This window comes from Panthera tigris, chromosome D1 (assembly GCF_018350195.1).
Source record: "Panthera tigris isolate Pti1 chromosome D1, P.tigris_Pti1_mat1.1, whole genome shotgun sequence".
NCBI lineage: Eukaryota > Metazoa > Chordata > Mammalia > Carnivora > Felidae > Panthera > Panthera tigris.
The window spans coordinates 52,768,401-52,785,847 of NC_056669.1; the positions used below are offsets into that span (position 1 = coordinate 52,768,401).

Sequence of the window (17,447 nt, forward strand, 5' to 3'; positions counted from 1 at the left end):
GTTCATCCAACTACCCTCTAAGAATGATTTGGCTTGCTATGTAGAAAACTATAGTCAGATTAATGTGAAGAGATTTTTTTTCCATTGTCAATTAATACATTGACATTCTGCTTTGTATTTCAGTCTCATGTGAACTTTCTGAGTGTCCTCAAATCCCATTAACACTAGGACACTGATGGATTTGAGTTTCTGGAAAAGCCAATCTAATATCCTAACCCTAAGGTAGAGAAAAATCCCTATATTCTACTTCTGTTGCCTCAGTTTCCTGACCTTGCTCACAAGATTCTGGTGGTCTTGGCCAGTACCCTAGAATGCCCAACTAGGAATAGCATGTGAGGCCAGCTAGAATGCTGCACCCTCTTGTAGACACTAGGGATTCTCAAGAACAAGGGCAGTTAGATATTGAGATCTGGAGTTCAAGAAAGAGGTCAGGGCTGAAGAAGAAGACTCAGGTTGCAGGCCCCAGAGTAGAAGCAATTATCCAGGAGAGGGGTAGCATGAGAAGAAAAGACCAGATTGAGTTTGTTGCAGTGATTCAGGGGAAGTGCGGACCTGAGTCAGTCCGTGGTAGTGGGAACAGAAGGAAAGTTATGAAGGTACAGTCAATGTGATGTGGTTTCTGCTAGTTTTAGGGTTAGAAAAAAGACATCAAGATAATTCAGAACTAATTCCAGCCCCAGCCCTGTCCTCTGCCCATCCCAGGTGAAATATGTCCCTCCTCATTTATGCCCCCTCTGAGTTTCTCCATAGCAAACCCCACAGTGTATTGTAATTGTCTGTGTATGTATCTACATCTCCCGCATTTCCATCATCCAAGGGCTTACTGACTTCCTTCCAGGTCCTGAATCAAGTGGTGTTTCCCCCCTCCTCCAGGCCTCTGTCTCCCTTATCCTGATTCATTTCTCTTCACAGCACTAGCCACACAGATATTGCATGTCTCCCCTGGCTAGCACTGCAATTCCAGAGAGCAGGGACTTGGCCTAGCCTGCTTTGTTTATGACTGTGTTCTTAGCACCTAGAAGCGTACTCGAGGTGTTCAGTGAACATTTGTTAAGTGTCCCTGCACTCTTCACATCCCTGACTGAATCTCCCCAGTTCATATGATGTGGCTTCCTAACCATCTTGGCCACAGCCTGGAGACCTCACCCCACACAGCAGTCCAAAGGCTGTCTGCACTGTTTTGTTCTGAATAATTGGGCTGGGATTCCCTTGATGAAGACACTCTGATAAACAGGTTCACTTATATAATTGGTGGGGTACAATGTGAAATAAAAATGTGTATCCCTTTTAAAAATTATTGAGAATTTGGGGGCGCCTGCTTGGCTCAATGAGTTAAGTGACTTTGGCTCAAGTCATGATCTCACGGTTCACGAGTTCAAACCCCACATCTGGCTCTGTGATGACAGCTTGGAGCCTGGAGCCTGCTTTGGATTCTGCGTCTCCCTCTTTCTCTGCCCCTCCCCTGCTTATTCTCTCTCTCTCTCTCTCTCTCTCTCTCTCTCTCTCTCTCTCTCAAAAATAAATAAGGCATTAAAAAATTTTTTTAATATTTTCAAAAAAGTATTAAGTATTTGAAGATAGCCACAGTGGAGCATTTAACCAAGGATGGACCCTTCTGAGTGCAGGACCCTGTGTGACTATACAAGTCACATCCGTACAGAGAGAACCAGGGCTTAGCAGCTTGTAAATATGAAGCTTGGAGTTTCTATTTTGTCATGTAGAAAATAAGGAACTATAGGACGGTTTTGAACAGAGGTGACATTTAAAGTTTATCTCATTTCTTTCCTGACTGTAAATTATACTCAGTGTGAAAATTTGCACAAGTGAAACAAGGTACAAAGCCCTGTTAATCTCTTTTTTCTCCTATCTCCCACCTTACAGGCACCAAATCCAAAAATAACCCATGAACATTTGGTTAATTTCCTTATCTGAGGTGGGTTTTTTTTTTTTTTCCTGATGTAACATAGTTAAGATCATACTTCAGCTGCCATTTTTGCCCTGCTTTATTCACATGACATTGTAAGAAGAGGCAGGTCAGGGGATCCCTCTTAAATGTATGCTTAGCAAGATTGGCCTGGAAGCCAGTTTACAGAGTGGACTAGGGGCACAGGGTTGACAGCAGGGACTGAGATAGAGGTAGAGTTAGGGTCCTGGAGGAGAAAACCGGGGAGGCCCTGGATTAAGGGTTTAAGGGTAAGAGTGGAAGGAGGACAGTTTGAGAGCTGAAGCTGATAGGAGGTGACCATAATCTCTACTCCTCTTGAATTCCCTTGATTAGTGGGAAAGAACAGGAAGATCTGGCCTTGTCTTTTGTAGACTGCAGGTGACAGCAAGCAGTGGGGCATTTCTAAAACACAACTCTTTGGCTTCTCCTTTCCAAGGTAGACCTGCCCTTCCTCCCCGCCACCCCACCCCACCCCCCTCTGCTGCACTCCCCAGCCCCCGGAGCTCCTACTCCCTAAGCTGGGCCCCAGAACAACCTTGGGCAATAGCAAATGGGAATCCATGGTGAGAGCAGGCATGGCGAGGTGAGGGTTCCCAACATCGGCAGATGCCTCAGGGTTTAGATTTGCCCATTTGTTGGTAATCTGCAGTGACTGTGCCTGCAAAGGGGAGAGTTAACATTGTCGCTGGATCCTTAATTGTGCATTTCATGAATTTTCATGTTTCCGCTCGCAAGCTTAATGTTGCTTTCTCGGTGAGTTTTTTTGTACTTGAGCATAAGAGCCTTGTAATTACTGAGTGTTGTGGATTGCAGAAGGTGATTAAAATGGATTTCATGAAATCGGAGTTCCCCCCCCACTTACACCACCAGGCCCAATAGGTGGGGGAGTGAATCAGACACAATCCCACCAAGTTCAGATAACCAGGGTATGAAGGGCATGAAGTTTCTTCTCCAGGCTTTGCCTGCCTGGGTCTTGGATTTGCTCCAAGATGGCCCTCTCTCTTCTCTTCCTCCCCCCTCCTCCTCCCTCTTCTGAATGAAGTCTAGCTGTCTCCCTGACCCCGCCGGGGCTGGCTGCTTTCTCACTCACAGCAACAATAAAACAGAGTGGATTTTCATCTTTGCTTTTGTACCACCACTAAGTGTGTTTCATTTGCCTTCACTGTCAGCCTAGACTCCCACCTGAGAGGTCATTCATTTTGAATAGAGGCTTGAAAATTGCTAAACCTAGCGAGGGTATAAGAATTCCCTCTTCAGCCTCCCTTTTTCCTAAGACAAGTTGGTTGTTGATGGAAGTAAGCTCCAACCTCTACCTTACTCTGAATCAGGGAGGGCCAGGTGGTGCTCCGAGGGGGAGGGAGAGGGTTAAAGAATCAGCGACCTAGTGGGGAGGGGCCAGGAGGGGGAGGAGTGGCCTGCAGGTTTCCTGAGGGTGGGAACCCTGCCTGGAAGGAGGAGGAGGATCCTGGTGGGATCCCTGGAAAAGGAAAGCAGAGAGGCAGGGAGTCCAGCCTGGCTAAACCAGAAGATGATGCTATGGAAATGACCCTCCTTGACCAAAGAGGAAACCAAGTAAACTTACCTAAGTGAGTGAGTGTGTGAGTGTGTGAGTGTGTGAGTGTGTGTGTGTGTGTGTGTGTGTGTGTGTAATATTAGTGCTGGAAGGGACTTGGGAAGTCATCTGAGCCAGTTCTTCCATTAAAAAAAAAATCTCTCCTTCACTGCAGCTGGCCTGGCCCAGAAGAGCCCAGGCAGCCCCTTTGTGTGAATTAGGAAATGGTACACCTTCCCTACCCAGGTAAACACAGGAGCCCAGCCCTGAATCACCCCCCTTAACTGTATGTCCTCGAGCAGTGAGCAACCTGCCCAACCGTATGCAGTATCCCTAGAACAGAGACTGAAAGTGGGTGTCTCTGACTTCACAGCACTCCCTGTGCCCCTAACCATACCCTCCGCCATACCAAAACCCCCACCACACTGAACCCTGCCTGACTCTCTCAGGGTTTCCTTGTATCTGAGAGCTTAACCACCCATATTCTAGAATTTACTTGTTGATATTATTTACACACAAGCATATACAAATTAACAGACACAGGTACACTTGCGTGAGTAAATGTGTCCTCTGTAAGTATTCAAAGATGTTACTATTTGGGGTGCCTGGGTGGCTCAGTTGGTTAAGCGTCTGGCTCTTGACTTCACCTCAGGTCATGACCCCAGGGTCGTGGGATTGAGCCCCCTAACTGGGGCTCTGCGCTGAGGGTGGAGCCTGCTTGAGGTGCTCGCTCTCTCTCTCTCTCTCTCTCTCACTGTGCCCCTCCCCTGCTCACATGTGCGAGCGTACTCGCTCGAGCTCTCTCTCTCAAATAAAAATTAAGATTAAAATTTTAAAAATGCGCAAAGATGTTACTGCTCATGGCAGAGCGTGTTCATGCAGGGCAGGAGGTCCTCTGCACCTCACACAAGGGATGGGATAGGTTGACACTCCTGTGGCTCATCACCTACCCTGCCTCTCTCTCCTCACACCTTACCCCTCCACCATGAACTTTGAGGTCCCCACACAGACGGCATTTTTCATAACTCCTTCTCATTGTGTGATCCCTCTGCCTGGCGTGCTTCTCTCTCACTCATTCCATCCAGAAAATTCCTGCCAAGCTGTGCTTTGGCAGTGCTTTGCGTCTCCTCTCCAACGCCTTCCTTGACACTCCTCCTCCACCCCTCCTTTCTCTATATGACCCATGTCCTCTGTGGATTTAGCATTTGTGGCGTGCCTGGCACCATATTGTACTTGGGTTTCCATGGCAGTTCCCCACTAGACCGTGGGCTCCTGACGGTGGGCCCACAGTCTAACCCATCTCTGTGCCCCCTGTGCAGCACGGCCCCTGGCAAATTGAGGAGGCCCCGTTTTGGTGAATGCCTTAGCCCTGAAAGAGGAAGGGAGATCCTTCACAGCACAGGCCCGGAAAGATGGCCACAGCTTAATAGCCTGGGAAAGCAGGGTCAGGTGCTTTGCTGACAAAGGGCCTGTCTCAAGGTACCCTGTCCCTGATTTCACTGTCACCCCTCTGAAGTCAACACACCCCACCCATCCTCTGGGATGGGGAGCCTGTGAAGCAGGACAACCTGTCTTTGGCCTGAACTGTGGAACTCACCTGAAACACACAGCTTCATAGACCTGACAGGGTCTCTGGTCTCCACTTCAACTTGGGGATCCAGGCGCCCCAATGGACAGCTCTTTCCTCCACTAATCCAGCACTGTCACCGCCTGGTCCTACTCAAACTGTTGACAGGGAGAGGTGGCAGCTGCTAAGACAATCCCCGTGACCCATCCTTCACCAGCACACATTCCCCAAGCACCCCCTGAGAGCTGGGCCACGGACTCTAGGCACCAGGCCAGAACTTAGCCACGCAGGCTTCCCAGTGTGCTGCAAACGAGTTATAGGGGGACACAGTTATCGATCTCCTCTGCTACCGGGTAGTTAGAGGTGGCACTGCCAGGCCAATATTACCCTCTTCTCTGTGTGCTGTGAGTTGGTGAGGGTTGGACAGCTACTGTAGCAGGTTTGCAGCAAATAAAACGTCGTCCTACCCTGAAGGTGGGACCATCCTATAACGCAGGGCTCTGAGAGTGATCAGCATGGAGATGTACAAAGTGTCTTGTCTGCAGACAGGGCGGACGTTATTACTTCTGCTAAACCGGTCACAGAAGACTTTACAGAAGAGGTGATATTTCAACTAGGCTTCAAAGGAGAAGTAGGAATTCACCAGCAGGAAATGTCTTTCGGGCCAGACCACGGAAGGAGGCAGGCAGAAGGCAAGGGAAGAAGTCACAACAATTTAGCAGCTATATTAGGTACCGGTGGAGTGCTAGGTATGGATTGTCTCATTTAATCCTTTCTGCAGCCCTCTGGTTATTCCCCTTTTATGCCTGAAGGGACTGAGGCACAGAGGAGTTCAGTAATTACCCAGAGCCACACAGCTAATAGTGGCAGAGCTAGGATTCAAAACCAAGCTTTGTTCCAGAGAGGCCATCGTCTTGTAAATATCAAACTTAACGTTCCTGAGTACCTATTATTTATTTGTAAGGCACTGTAGGACACTTTCCAAATGTGGACTCATTAAACCCTCTCAGCAGCCCTTTGAAACCTTTTACATGTGGGGAAACAGAGGTTTAGAGGGGTTGCCCAGCTTATCCCACTCCCTTGGGGGGCTGGGCTTTGAACCCTGGCCTACCTGCCTGGAGCTCTCTCCACGGCCTCTCAGGCTCTGTCAGCCTTCTCTCGCCTTGCTTCCCCTGCTAGGAGCCTCCTGGGATTATTCCCCGGGAGCTCAGTGAGAACCACTGCTTCGGAAGCCCATAAAATGAGGCTGGTTCGCATTCAGGCTGAGCAGCTCACTTCACAGGGCTGCCTCTGCCCACCTAGCAATTAGGCCGCATCACCCCAAGCCTGCCAAGAATGCTTCATAAATACTTGTGCCTGGCCAAATTTATTGGCGAGCTATATTAATCACATTTTAAAAATAAAAAGTGAAATGAATAATAAGTGGCAATATTCTGCTTTCATAAAAACCACCTGCAGCTCCAAAAGGTAGCTGGCACCTTGCTTTCTTGAACTGTCACACGTCCCTGCTCACTGCCATAAATGTTAACATCCCTCCTTAGACAGATAACCAGCTCTGACAGGAATCCACAGATGTGTGCAAAGTGAGTCACTGCTACACTGGCATCGTCAAATGGAGACGGTGGAATTATCCTGGGCCTGCTGGGTGGCAGGGAGGAAATTACCAACTGTGAGTGTTTTCCAGGCCGCGGTGGGGGAGGGGCAGGGAGGGAGGCCGAGACAAAGGGAGGACGGAGAACAGATCCTCCTCTGGACACACTCACCGAGTGGGAACCCATTTCTGGACCAGGTGCATGGTGGTCACCGGGCCTAATGGCCAGTGTCACTGCCAGCCTGGGAGCACCTGAGGAAAGAGGAGAGACATTGCTTTTTCTCGAGTGATTAATATTTTTACTTTTTCCGATTACAAAGTAATACCACCTACATGATGTGTCCTTCTGAGGATATAACATTTGGAAGCACGTGACGCCCTTTTGCCCCTTATTGGTGATATTAATTTTGATCACATGATTAACATGGCATATCAGTGATATATGTATATTAACACACACACATATACGCAATATATAATGAATCGTGAATCCATATATTAAGACATTTACATATATATGTTTTATGTATGTGTGTGTGTTGTGTGTATGGAGAGAGAGAAAATGAGAGATTTCTATTAAGGAATTGGCTTGCACAACTGTAGGGCTGGCAAGTCTGAAATCCACAGGACAGGCCAGCATTCTGGAAATTCAGGCAGGAGTTGCTGCTTCAGTTTGATGTGCAAGGTAGAATTTTGTTCTCTGAGAAACCTCAGTGGTTGTTCTGAAAGTCTTTCAACTGATTGGATGAGGCCCACCCACATCGCTGAGGATAATCTCCTTATTTTCTTAAGGCCAACTGATTCTAGATGTTAACCACATCCACAAAACGCTTGCACACTGTCAGCCAGAATGTTTGACTGAAGAACTGGGTACTACAGCCTAGCCAAGAACCCATAAAACTAACCATCCCAGATGGTTTCCAGTTCCCCTGTTGCCAGATTGTCCTTTGTAATAAGTAAGTATTTTATAGGGAGATACTTCAAGGCTATGTGAATATCCTGTTCTTTATCAAACCTTCCCCCCCGTCACCCCGCCCAGATCTACTACTGATTCTTGCTGGAATCGCTTTTACTATGACAGTTATATGAAGTGCTTTCCCTGGGAGAAGGGATCTGAGAACCTGGTTTCAGGACCCAGCTTTACCACTCAGTTGGTTCTGTGACCTTGGACAAGTCAACTGACTTTTCCCAAGCCAGGCTCCTCCCTGCTCAAACAGGGATGACAGCACTTGACCCAAAGTCTTGGAGCACTTACTGAATGTACCAAGAAAGCGCTTCATAAATGTTTGTGGCATTGCAAGCATTAAGTGGACACATCCATGCTTCAGTGAGGTAATAGCTGATCTTATTCTGGGGCCTTATTGGTTTGGAGAGGGACCTGAGACCACTGGGAGGGTTCCTTCAGCAAAATCATCTTCTTTACCATCCTCATCGTGGGATACAGTGTCAAGCTCTGCCATTAACATTGACCCAGGGAACGTTGACCCACTGTGACAGGATACATCATCTGAGAAACGTTCCCAGAGCTGGCGACATTCAAGCTGAGTGTTGAAGGACAAGGCTTGAATTCAGACAAGAGAGGACAAGTATTCCAGCTGGAAGAGGGGCATGGGCAGTGGAGAGGGCGTCAAGAAAGGGATAAGGAGAATGGCTAGTCTTGAAGCGTGGGTGGGCGCTATTAAGTTTTCCAAAAGCATCACAGAGGGAGTTGTCTATTTGTATCCTTTTCCCTGCCATTGCTATTATGATTGTGATTAGCATTACAATGTCAAGTCATGTGTATGTACGCTCTTGTAGACATAGTCAAAAGCAAGTCATTGTTCTGAAGCAGCATGGCCTGGGGGTTATGATACGGACTCTGGGGCCAGACTGCTTAAGATCAAATCCCAGCTCTGGCAACCTAGTGTTTGCAGGACCCTGAGAAAATTGATTAACCACTCCCTGCCTCAGCTTCCTCATCTGTAACGTAGGGGTGGGAATCATAGTAACTTCCTCGTAGAATTATAGTGATGAATGAATGAGTTCATGTTTCTTCAGGCCTTAGCATAGTACTGGTGGGCACAGAGTAGATGATGTGTACTTGTTTGATAAGCAAGAAAATATATTTTAGATATTTACTCGCTGGTCAAAAACTTACTGTTTTCTTTAAGCTGTGCAACAACATATCGTTAATGCTTCCATCTATCGCCAGTCTACTTACATTCCAGTTTACTTGGCTGCCACAGTGAAAGGTAATCCCTAACCTGCTGCCAAGGAGAGAAGCAGAAGTTGGGGATCAGAAGATGGGAGTTCTGGTCCCATCTTTGCCATTACCCTGCACTACAACCTTGGACAAGTCACTGTCTCTGTCTCAGCCTCAATTTTTCTATCTGTACAGTGGGAAAACTGAGCTGGACGATCTCAAAGAGCACCACCAACCCTACCTCTTGAGTGGTGGTGACCTTGCCACGGCTCTCATTTCAGGGACAGGCTGGGGACTGGTGTCCATCAAGCAATGACTGTACTCCAGGCGCTGCGAGGCGCCCTCCTCACGTGCTGTTCTGTGTGGTCCTCACAGCAACCCCGCGATGAAAGTGTCATTTTCACATTACAGTTGGAGACACCAAGGCTCTGGGAGGTCAGGTGGCCAGGCTGCTCACTCCGCTGGCATGGAGCACAGCCGGGACCCCAGTCTGGGAGTGCCCATCCCCACACACCTCCTTTCTGTTAGGCTGGCTTCCTCCCCAGCGGGTACTCAGCAAAGGTTTAGTGGAGTGAGTGAGTGAGTGAGTGAGTGAATGAGCAGATGCATTCTTGCTCTGTTTGAGGAAATTTCTCCTCCTCCTCCTCCTCCTCCCCCTCCCCTTCCTCCCCCTCCTCCCCCTCCCCCTCCTTCCCCTCCTCCTACTCTCCCTCCTCCTGCTCCTCCCCCTCCTCCTCCTCCCGCTCCTCCTCCTCCCCCTCTTCCCTCCCCTCCCCCTCCTCCCCCTCGTCCTCCTCCCGCTCCTCCTCCTCCCACTCCTGCTCCTCCCCCTCGTCCTCCTGCTCCTCCCCCTCCCCCTCCCCCTCCCCCTCCTCCCCCTCCTCCTCCTCCCCTCCTCCCCCTCCTCCTCCTCCTTCCACTCCTCCTCCTCCTCCCCCTCCCCTTCCTCCCCCTCCCCCTCTTCCCTCTCCACCCCCTCCTCCTCCTTCCCCTTCTCCCACTCCTCCTCCTCCTCCCCCTCTTCCCTCTCCTCTCCCTCCTCCTCCTCCCCCTCCTCCTCCACCCCCTCCTCCTCCTTCCCCTTCTCCCACTCCTCCTCCTCCTCCCCCTCTTCCCTCTCCTCTCCCTCCTCCTCCTCCCCCTCCTCCTCCTCCCCCTCCTCCTCCTTCCCTTCCTCCCGCTCCTCCTCCTCCTCCCCCTCTTCCCTCTCCTCCCCCTCCTCCTCTTCTCCCTCTTCCCTCTCCTCCCCTTCCTCCTCCTCCCCCTCCTCCCCCTCCTCCCCCTCCTCCTATTCCAGGTAGCAACGCTTCCTGCCTTTGTCACTTGCGAGCTGTGTGACTTGGAGCAGATGATTTAACTTTGCTTGGTCTATAAAAGAGGGAAAATAATTCCTACTTGATGCAACTACCTTGAGGGTTAAAAAAGAGCTCGGCTGAAACACGAGCAGAGTGACTAAATTCTAGGTAATTGGAAAAGAATAAGGTAACTTCTTGTTTGCGGTTGTGTGAATCAGTGGTTTTCAGATTTTCATGGAAAAGTAAAATTCCAGTATAAAGTTGCCAACTTTGTGTTTTGCTAAGTAAGCCAATTAAATAAGAGAATTCCTAGTAGTAACTAGAGTGTGCCCAGCCCTGAGCCGGTTCTCCCAATCACCCAGCCGCATGATTACCTCACTGGTGCAGAGGGCTGCCCAGAATCAGCCCTTTACCTGTCTGATTTAGGTCAGTATCTGCCAAAGTGAAGTTTAGGGTCTCCTTTAGGTGGGCCCCATAAGGCTGAAGCTGGCTAGATGGGAGAAGAGGGGAAATGGGCATTTACCAGGCTGGGCTACTTGTCAGGCCCCTCCGGCTCTACCCTGATACAATGGAAAAGCTTCTGAACTAGGAATCAGAAGGTATAGATTCAGCCTGTCCCCTGCCTCCTGTTTGCTCTATGAACATGTCCTTTCCTGCCCTGAGCCTCAGTTGACCCATTTGTGACATAAGGGTTACTGTAATGACCTTGCTTGGCCAACCTTCCAAGGCTGTTGTGAGGATCCAGTATGTGTATCATAGCCTGTGATGTGCTCTTTACATATGAAGGATCAGCACCACTGATATCTGACAGCAGCGAAGGCAGTTGAGGCCAGAGCTGGGAGGGGCAGGGAGAATTGGATTCTGATGGTGTAAACCTACAGGGTGGGTTCATCCTTTGTTACTGAGTTTCCACACGGGAGAATTGTACCCAGTGTCAGACTGGATTTGTCTGGGGACACAGACGATATGAATTGCAAGGAAGCAGTGACACAAATGGAGTTCCAAATGAAGCCAAATAATATTCATTGGTTTTACACTAGCTATTAACTATGTTGAGAGGGAGAAAAGAGTGATTTCACCCTTTTGACCTGAAATTGGGGTTAGTTGGTAGCTCACACCTGTGCTATATTAAGTTGTGGGTTCAGTCAGGGGTAATTACAGAATATAATTATGAACTGCACTCCACTAACATCTGCGTGTATATATCTACATGTTTCAAGATACAACCTCTCAAGATAGTTCGACCTTCCTAGATAGTTCATTTTTCACAAAGAAGGCCTAGCATAAGCCTGCTACAATCAAGCCTATAATGGATACACCAGGAGGCTATTAGAAAGGACTTAGGACCTTCACAGGGCTTCTGGGTCAAGTGCGGGTCCCTGGGAGACTTTGTAAATCTCTCCAATTAGACAGTAGTAGTGGCGCAAGTGAGGGAGATGGGCCTGCTTATCTTTTCCTCAACTCCCTCTGAACCTTGTAAAGTTCTTGTGCGCAGGAGGATTCCTCACCTGAAAAGTGTCCCGTTTTGACTGTTTACCCGAAGTCCGGTAAAATGTACGGACCCTCTGACCCAGTAATGGCACTTTAATGGACCTGAGTGACAATCACGCAAAGATATTTATTTGCACGGAGATGCTCCTTCGCAGCCCTGGAGGACTGGAACCACCTAAATGCCACCTGTAGGGGCTGGATAAGCAAACGGGGGTTACTCTATGCAAGGAAGCAGTGGGCCTTCCCTAAAAACTGAGACAGCCAGCTGAGTAGATAGTTGCGAAAGATATTTATGATGTGGTAAATGGCGGGGGGCGGGGGGACAAGAAGATTACAAAGTAATATAAATAAAGAGGTTGCATCTTAAGAAAAAAGAAGTGATGTGTGTGAGCACACACACACACACACACACACACACACGCAGAAAGGCCTGGAGGGATTGCCATGTACTGGATGTTAGTTACAATTCTCTCCCATTAGTGGGGACACGAGGAATCTATTATTTTCTTTATGGTTTTTTTTTCGTATTTTCTGCTACTCACAAAAATTTCTTGAGTCCCTGCTATGAAGAGTCCTTGCTTTGGAGAAGCTTACAGTCTTGTCGGGAAGAGACAAAGAATAAAAAATACACAACTAATTCCAAATGCTGATAAGGGCTGGGAAGAAAAACAAGATCATTAATTTGAGAGACACTGACTCAGGAGGAAAGAGCAACATCGGCTGGGCTAGCAAGGGAAGGAGGCCCTAGAGAGGGACCATTTATTTTATTTTATTTTTTAAGTTTTTTTAAGTTTATTTATTTTCACAAGAGGGAGAGAGAGCACAAACAGGAAAGGGGCAGAGAGAGAGCGAGGGAGACACAGAATCCGAAGCAGTCTCCGAACTGTCAGCACAGAGCCCGACACAGGGCTCGAACCCACAAACTGTGAGATCGTGACCTGAGCTGAAGTCGGACACTTAACTGGCTGAGCCACCAGGTGCCCCTAAAGGGGCCATTTAAATGACACCTGACAAATGAGAGAGAGACACCAGAAGAAATCCAGGATAGGAGTGTTCTAGGAAGAAGAAACAGCCAGTGCAAAGGCCCTGAGATGAAAAAGAATGTTGTACAATAACCATGTATTTACTTCTATAATCAGATAAAAAATGTTACTCAGATACCTATTTGATCCATTCAAAAACTCATAGGACACATGTGAATGCTCCTGTTCTGGGGAGCAGTCAGAGAGCAGTTGGAACAAGAAAGCAAGGAGCTGTGGAAAGTGCCTTCCATGTGCCGCCATTGACTGATTCTCTAGAAGGACGTAGCCCTCGAGGCCAGCTCATGGTTCGCCTTACCTTCCCTGAGGCCGTTTTCCTCCTTTGCATTTTGACATTTCTGAGCGCAGAAATTGTGATTGTCATTGCAATCAATGTGTCATTTACACATTGCATTTTATTTTCTCTTCTCAAAGAGTCTGTTGCTGAATTGACGATGATTCTTACAATTGCTGGCGTCTTCGGACTGACGAAACACAGTGATAATGTGGCAATAATACTAAAAGGACCAGGCTTGGGAAATGGAAGGACCTCGGTGGAAGTCAGTGCTTCCTCCTAAAGGGGGGTGTTGGGGGACCATGAGGATGCACTGTGTCTCATGGATCTCTATGCTCCCAGAGCACCAGCCATGGCCAAGCCTGGTGCAGGGGACCAGGGGACCGAAATGCTTACAACACGGCCTTGATCCATCCTTGGGGAGCAACCAGAAAGGGAGACAGGCCTGTAACCAGGCAAGTATAACCCTCTTTGGTAAATGCCAGGGTGAGGAGAGGCCCTGGAGGCTGGGGGAGCCAGAGGTGGTAGCCTCAATCTGTGCTTGGGTGGGAGAAAGCTTCTGGAAGAGCTTCCGAGGCAGACAAGGCAGGAAGAGTGTTCAGAGTGGAAGGACACAGGCACGAGCCAGTGTATGCAGGGAATGGTGTGGAATGGTGGCTGCAGGACGGGATGTGCGCAGAGGACACCCCTCATCTGGAGATTATGCTGGGCCTTGATGGGACGTCAAAGGCATTGGAGACCTGGAAAGATTTTAAGCCAAGAAATGACATGGCTACGTGCTATCTTGTCCAGTATAGTAGCCACCGATCACAGGTAGCTATTTAAATTAATTGAAATTAAACACCTCTTTTAAAAGCTATGAGAACACCTGAAAAAAAAAAAAAAGTTAAATTAATGTAAACTCAGTTGCTCGGGGGTGCCTGGGTGGCTCAGTCAGTTAAGGATCAGACTTCAGCTCAGGTCATGATCTCACGGTTTGTCGGTGCAGAACCCGCTTCGGATCCTCTGTCTCCCTCTCTCTGCCCCTCCCCCACTTGTTCTCTCCCTCCCTCTCAACATAAACAAATAAACTTAAACATAAAACATAGGGGTGCCTGGGTGGCTCAGTCGGTTGAGCGTCCGGCTTCGGCTCAGGTCATGATCTCACAGTCTGTGAGTTCGAGCCCCGCGTCGGCCTCTGTGCTGACAGCACGGAGCCTGGAGCCTACTTCGGATTCTGTGTCTCCCTCTCTCTCTGCCCCTCCCCTGCTCATGCTCTGCCTCTCTCTGTCTCAAAAATAAATAAAAACATTTAAAAAAAAATAAAAAATAAATAAATAAAACATAAAACCTCAGTTCCTCAGCCACACTAGTCGCATTTCCAGCACTCCATAGCCACATGTAGCTAGTCGTATGTAGGGACAATGAATGCAGATATAGAACGTGTATCGTGACAGAAATTTCTCGCGGACGGTACTGCCATAGAATGATCACTTGAGGAGGGGTGGATGGACAGATGGACAGACAAAAGAAGTAGCAATGGCCACGATGCTTTCTGTCTGCCAGGCACCATCATGTGTTGTGCTTCCCATATGTTGTTTCTTGAGCCCTCATGACACCCCCCAGATTCACATACAGGTCCACTGAGGGGACAAGGCTGTAGATCGTCTGTCAGCATTTGCCAAGCCTTTAGCTAGCTCAGCTCTGGCTCCTACTGGACCCAGGGTCCTACCGCTTGTAATTTTGAAGAGTGTTGGAGCCTCGGCTTGCTGTAAAGGTCTCCATCTCACCAGCCCACAGTTGGCCAAGAGGGTGCTAACTGCAGATCCTCCCAATTCCATGATGAACACCAAACAGCTTCGCCAGAAGGTCCTTCCAAGTGTCTAGCCCAGCTTTCCAATTGATGACTGCAACTGTTGCCTATTTCTTTCTGGTTAGCTTTCCCCCTCAGGACGTGAAAGCTATATCATGCTAATATTGGGTCTACTCTATACTAGGCACTGTTTCAAAAGCACTGTACATACTAACTCATTTAATCCTCATAAGAGCTGTGTGAAGTAGCTATTATTTTCCCCATTGGACACACGAGAGGGCTGACTGAGTTTTAGAGAGGTGACGTAGTTTGCCCAAGGTCATACTTTGTCCCACAAGTCAGTGGTGGTGTTGGGATATGAACACACACTGTCGGGCATGGAGTCGGTCCATAGCCATGGTGCCGTGCGGCCTCTCATCGTAAATCTTGTGGATCTGGAAGACAGCTGCTAAGTGTACCTTCCACCTGTTTTGGCTGGAGTAGTATGAGAACTTGATTCCGTTCCAGAAAACCTTGGCTGAAAGTTATGCCCAGTCATAATACAAATGCTTCACATTTTGGGGGGCACTTTATGTCATTTTTAGAGTACTTTTCTGCCAGGAGTAGTTATGGTAATAGTCATCCTACAGTCACACCGTGTTTTCTGCTTTACAAAGCACCTTCATTTGCATGTTCTCATTTAATCCTCACACCAGCCCTGGAAGGGAGGTGAGGCGACGAATATCGTTGATCCACGTAATACAAGGAGCCCAGAGAAGCGAAGGCACCTGTTCAGGATTACTCAGCGCTATGGGATGCAGCTGCTTCTTAAATTCCGCTTCCAGTGCTCAAGGGCCTCTCGGCCTTGTCAGTAGGTTTCAAAGTCAAGTTAACACAAGGGTTATAAAGCCGTGACCCTGTGTGCCAGCCCTGGGGTATGCCGAGGTCAAGACACTGTCCAATAAATAGAAATACTTTCAGAGTAGCTTGAGACTTCCACTTACATTCCTTAGATGTTGTAGGAGACACCAAATCCATAGGAAAACTTGTTGAAATCTGCGTTTTCTGTGTCCCCCTCTCCTGCACTTACAGACATCAGCTTCAATGTCTCTTTCAAAAGATTTCTATGAAGCCTTTCCATAATTATACTTTTTCATAGTGACAAGTATTTATAACACATGTGTACAATTAACACGTGTTTTCAATGTTTATTTATTTTTGAGAGAGTGTGCGTGCGTAAGCGTGCATGACAGCGGGGCAGGGGCAGAGAGAGGGAGACAGAGGATCCGAAGTAGGCTCCAGGCTCTGAGCTGTCAGCGCAGAGCCCGATGCAGGGCTCAAACCCATGAACCACAAGATCATGACCTGAGCCGAAGTCGTACACTTAACAGACTGAGCCCCTAGGCACCCCACAAATGTGTACAATTTAAAGAATAATGATAAATTCTCGTGTTCCCTCCCTACCAGCTAGCTTAAGAAACAGAACATGATACTATCTTTGAAGGCCTGTGGGGCACCCACCCCAATCTCTCATTTCAGGTAACTGTTCTCCTGCACTCATTCTCTTGCTTTTCCTTGTCATAGTCAGCTTGGGCGACTAACAAAATACCATGAACTGGGTGACTTATAAGCAACAGAAATTTATTTCTCACAGTTCTGGAAGCTGGGAGTCCAAGATCAAACCTTCTGGCAGATCCATTGTCTGGTGAGAGCCCCCTTTGTGGTTCATAGATGTATTTTTCACTGTGACCTCACATGGCTGAAAGGGCAAGGTGGCCCTGTGGGGTCCCTTATAAGGGCACAGTTCCCCTTTGTGAGGCCCCACCCTCGTGACCTCATCACCTTCCAAGAGCCCCGCCTCCTGATAACACCACAATGGGGATTAGGTTGCAACACACAAATTAACATTAAGTTCATAACGTAGACCGGGACCACTTTTCAGCCCTCTCTCAGCAAAATACCCCCCGCCCCCAAGCCACCACCTGCATGCCTCTCGCTTTTCAGTCCTTGAGACTTGCCATGCACCTGTCTGCCGTGACCTTTCCTGGGGGTGGGAAGGGGCCTGGAGAAGAGGGACTGAGGCCCCAGGCAGAATCCCTTTCCAGTTAAGGAGAGTGGAGGGCTGGGAACTCATGCGCACCCCTGGGGAGGAAATGGGGAGCGCATCCTGTTAAACCTGTTCATGGGAGTGGTATTGTCACTGTGTCCCCTGGAGCAAGCCCCTTCGCCACGTGGACTTCTGAACTGGAAAGGGACTTGCATGGTCTAGAGTTTTCTAAAATGGTCGTTCCTTCTACAAATATTTACTGAACACTTACTGTGTTCCAAGCAGTGTCGTAGGTGTAGGGGTATGGTGGGAAACTCCCTGATCTCAAGCAATTTACTATCTTGTCCATGTTCCACCACTGGCTCTGATCCTCCCTTCATTACTGTTACTAACCTATTCACCTTTAAAGGCTGGAGTGGGGATGAAGTTAGATGGTAAATCTGGAAGTGCGTGCATCCTCAGACATCCTGGCCAACACTGCTGTGATCCCTGCGATCCCTGAAAGGAGAGGGGCTAGGCTCCTGAAGGGTCTGGAGCCTCGGGTACCCACACCTGTGGTTGCCCTGATCTGCCACCAGATGTCACTGACGTGTAGGAGGGGGCAGGGAGCTAAGGGCGATGAGGTTTTTGTTTTTTTGGTTTTGACAGAGTTGTGAAAAGTGCAAAACTAAGTGCTTACTGTGTGCTATAGA

At 48.4% G+C, this 17,447-nt stretch overlaps 1 protein-coding gene and 1 long non-coding RNA gene across 3 annotated transcripts in view; one reads left to right on the plus strand and one right to left on the minus strand.

Moving 5' to 3' along the window:
- TENM4 (teneurin transmembrane protein 4) overlaps window positions 1-17,447 on the plus strand; it is a 597,404-nt gene that overhangs the window by 168,193 nt on the left and 411,764 nt on the right. The gene's annotated exons all lie outside the window — the stretch shown is intronic.
- Window positions 12,121-16,440, minus strand: LOC122230968. Its single transcript, XR_006208027.1, has 3 exons — window positions 16,361-16,440; window positions 12,962-13,805; window positions 12,121-12,279 (listed from the first exon to the last, which is right to left on the minus strand). It is a non-coding gene; the product is annotated as an uncharacterized LOC122230968 (long non-coding RNA).